We start from the raw sequence: 4225 nt of genomic DNA on the forward strand, positions 1-4225 counted from the left end.
CCCTTCTTGGAAAAACAGCTTAACAATGAAATGCAGCCCATGAAGACATGAACTGAAATAATTTGCAAATAAAGTAGTCTTGATAAAAGGACCAGTGATGAGCTTTGAATTCATTTAAATCTAGACTGTATCCCAAGTAACTATGCAGTTATGTTTCTACAGAACAGAGTTTGATTGCCCTTAACCTGGACAATGTAACAATAATAACATAAGTAATAGGCAAGGTCAAGGGAAATAAAAAGACTGAAAGAATCATGAGAGCTAATACACACACACACACACACACACATAATTGAAATGTGTAACTTAAAGAACAACTCCAACATCCTAATGTTTTTCACCATTTTGTTGAATCTTGGAGGTAAGTTTCAGGAAGTAATATCTCCTGTGGTCAAGAAATATTATTTGCAGTTCAACTCTTCCTTCAGTTTCACTTATTTTAGATTCAAGTAAAATAATATTCAATGCTTTTTGTGAAAATAGCATCTGTATTATGGTCCAATTTTTATAAAATCTCTCTATGATCTCTCCTCCTATCTGTAAAAATGCATAGAAAGCTTTCTGGAATTATGTAATGATATATAAGTCATTTCTGTGGTTGATTCTGAAAGGTAGTATATAGCTGATTATTTCCTTGTCACTTTTTTATATTTTAATTCTCCAATAAGTAGATAAAAATTTAAACGTATTAGAAAAAATATTTTCAGGCATCTCATTGGAACAGAATAGTCAGGGAACAGACTTAGCAGAGATTGCTATATCCTAATGTCTGCTCTCCTAACATTTTGTGGAATTTTTAGTTGTGTATATGATGGCCAGAATAAAGACCATTATTTCCTAGCTCTGGTCAATGGGATGTAAGCATATGTGACATGTGGCAGCTTCTGGAATCATTTTAGAGTGTTTACTCATTTTCTCTTTATCCCCTTAATTCCCTCCTGCCACCTGGAATGCAGATATGGCCATATAGGACCATGAGGTCAAGGCCTTTCAAAGCAAAGTAACAGGTGTGTATAGAATGTCACACCATCTAGCTGCCTACCTGGATAATGTGAGAAAGAAAGAAAATTCTATCTTCTTGAAGTAAATGAACCTCATCCTAACTGATCCACAGCACTACAGACACATTGAAATCTAGTCTGTGATACTATTGGCACTGTATGAAGATGAAATGATTGGTGTGGCACACACATAAACAAATGGACCTAAATGTGACAAGAGATTTTAAACATTAAAACATAGTTTTTCTCTCTGCCCGCAGCCCACTTACACACCCATTGCCTCATGTGACAAATGACTGTTGCATTCACCTTTGTGTCCCCACAGGTATTTTAAAAATACAAAGAGAATATCTATGAACTTGAGGTGCAGAAGGATTTTTAAAAAGAGGTTTCATGGTGAAAACCATAAAAGAAATAATGGGTAAACTTTACAACATCACTTAAAACTTTTGTAGGACAAAAGAAACTAGAAACAAAAGACAAGCAATAGTGAGATCTGTCGTGTTCAAGTTCAGTGCGGTGCTGGGCAGGTGTGTGGACTGGGGGCAGAGGGGTGGTCAGCCAAGTCTGGGGACAGCTGCATATTTCCTCCACCTCTCAGACAGACAGAGACAATTCATATTAGCTTATCAATAGATCTGAGGACTTCTACAGAAAACTTGTTCCTGTATGGAACTCAGCATTCTACATGCACAGTTACTTAACCATGGGACCACTGTGTGTGTGTGTGTGTGTGTGTGTGTGTGTGTGTGTGTGTGTGTGTGTAACATCTATGAACTTCTCCTGGGTGTATGAGGAACACTTGGAAATGCCACTGCCTCGTGTGAGAAATGATTGTTCATTCATCTTTGTGGCTCTCCCTTGCTGAGTAGTTCTGACCAGCAGCGGCATTGGATGGGGGTGGGGAGAGGGAAAGGAGGTAGAGGAGGAGAGGAAGAGGAAGAGGAAGAGGAAGAGAAGGAGATGGGGAAGAGGAAGAGGGAGAAAGAAAAAGAAATGTGGGGTTGGGGAAGCAGGTGGACATTCCCCTTGTGGAGAGAACATATCCCTGAGAGAAGGAGGTCAGCTATAATCTGGGCTTTTCCTTCTCACAGACACCAGCTGGGACGGCTGGAAGTTTATTTTGAAATTTGACCAAGTATGGGGAAAAAAAGATCATTTTAAAGATGATTTCGGGCAGATTCCAAAGAGTTGTGATGCAGAAAATGGCAGTTGGGACAGATTTCTTGCCCGTTATTGGAAAATAAAAAGGAAACAGATAAGGTCTAGGATGATCAATTCCGCATCGATTCACCACTGTCTTCCTCTCTCTGGGCTCTGACATGAAGGGTTTTGTAGTCTAGAGAGGGAAGTTTATTAAGCATTTTATTTCTTGCATCGTTTAAAGCCCTTTACATATTTTATCTCGTAGGGACTATATTATTCTCATTTTTAGAATGAGGAAAGGGAGGCACATTAAGTAAACTGTCTAAGGCTAAAAAGCTAGCAAGGGATGGAAGCAGGATTCCAACCCAGGCAGTAGGTCCAGCTCCGTTTACCACTGCTCTGCCCTTTTCTTGCAGATAAATACAGTAACAGCGCATGAAACACCATCACAGAGAGGAACAAAGTGAAAACCTGAGTCAGAAAGAACCAGAGGGCTGTCAGTTCATCTTAATGACAAGCTACAGTTGGCCTGGGAGAGAAGGGAGATGAAAACGACTTCAGGGTTAGGTCGGTCTGAATGCCAGGGGAAGGGGCAGAAAGGGGGCTCCTCTTAAAGCCAAGTGCGCCAAGTCCAGATACAGCCTTTGGTCACTTCCAGGCAGCATACGGTTCTGAGTAGAAGGGACAGGCTGGGTTGTTTCTCCGAAGATATTAGAGGGTGACGGAGGGGAGCTGTAGAGGGCGGATCCACCTCAAAGGGTTCCCAACCACTCCCACTCTTCTGCCAGTTCTTGATGTATTGTTAGCGTGAGAAATAGCAATAAATTGAGCTTGTTATTTTTTAAAAATTTGCTTTTGAAAGCCTTTCTTTCAAAAGTTGTGTTAACTGTTTGGATTAGTAACTAGCATGCCTAATCCTCAGCTCTCTAATGACACGTAATTTTTTTGTATTGTGAAATTAACTTTGTAAGATTTTGTATAAGGCATGTGCATCCTGGTGAAGTCTTTTAGTTGCCACCTTATGTGTCTTTGGCCTTTAAATCTATTTCTTGAGTGTTTTAAAAACTGGGATTACTTTTCCTTGAATATTTGTAAGGAACTGAATGTTTGTTTAGATGGTCAAGCTAAATGTGCTTCACTGAATGATTGTAACTTTTTGAAAGATGGTGAAGGGCTAGACAGTATTTGGGTGGGGAGAATTATTCTTTGACTTACCTGGTTGACTACTGGTTCTAGGAGGACCAGTATGACCATTTGGATGCCGCTGACATGACAAAAGTGGAAAAAAGCACGAATGAGGCCATGGAGTGGATGAATAACAAGCTGAATCTGCAGAAAAAGCAGAGCCTGACCGTGGAGCCAGTTGTCAAGGGAAGAGATACAGAAGCTAAAATTAAGGTAATTTACAGCACTAAATATGTCATATTCTTTTCTTACCGGCCTTCCTATTTATTATTAATAGTCCTTAAAATGGCATTTAGGAGGGGACTTCATGATTGTACCTTAGCTTCTGGTTTGAGGATTGGGTGAGAGAGGGTGGACTTGGTTTACTTGTCATGTAAAATTTATTTTAAAAGAAACCAGTTTTCTCTCTGACGACTCTAGGAGCTGACAAATATCTGTAGCCCTATAATTTCAAAGCCAAAACCCAAAGTGGAACCTCCAAAAGAGGAGTAAAAGAACGCAGAGCAGAATGGACCCGTGGATGGACAGGGAGACAGCCCGGGCCCTCGGGCTGCGGAGCAGGGTGCAGACGCAGCTGTGCCTTCAGATCCAGACAAGAAGCTTCCTGAGATGGACATTGATTGATTCCAGCTATTGTTTATATTAAAACAGACTATTATAAAGCTTTAAGTTGTCAGCTTTTTTCTAAATATCAGCTAGAGCAATCAAATACTGGAGATTTCTTAGGTTTTAGGGGGATTTGGGGGAGGGAATCTATAGGTAATGTATGGAACATTTTGACGTCTAAATAGCTAGATACAGAAATTAAGTGCATTGTATCTTTTTCATAATGGTACTATTTAGAAGCTTAGTCAGTCTTACTGAGCTTCTGTTTCACTCCTTTTATGTTTAAT

The 4225-nt window shown here is 39.9% G+C and overlaps 1 long non-coding RNA gene across 2 annotated transcripts; it reads left to right on the plus strand.

Moving 5' to 3' along the window:
- The first annotated feature begins 2584 nt into the window (after nucleotides 1-2584).
- LOC130680353 (uncharacterized) lies at nucleotides 2585-3997 on the plus strand. 2 transcript variants are annotated; one of them, XR_008993340.1, is made up of 3 exons: nucleotides 2585-2714; nucleotides 3384-3545; nucleotides 3753-3997. It is a non-coding gene; the product is annotated as an uncharacterized LOC130680353 (long non-coding RNA). The 2 variants fall into 2 exon arrangements; XR_008993339.1 differs by lacking the exon at nucleotides 2585-2714 and having other exon boundaries at nucleotides 2997-3545.
- Nucleotides 3998-4225: the final 228 nt, after the last annotated feature.

Source organism: Manis pentadactyla, chromosome 13 (genome assembly GCF_030020395.1).
Source record: "Manis pentadactyla isolate mManPen7 chromosome 13, mManPen7.hap1, whole genome shotgun sequence".
Taxonomy (NCBI): domain Eukaryota; kingdom Metazoa; phylum Chordata; class Mammalia; order Pholidota; family Manidae; genus Manis; species Manis pentadactyla.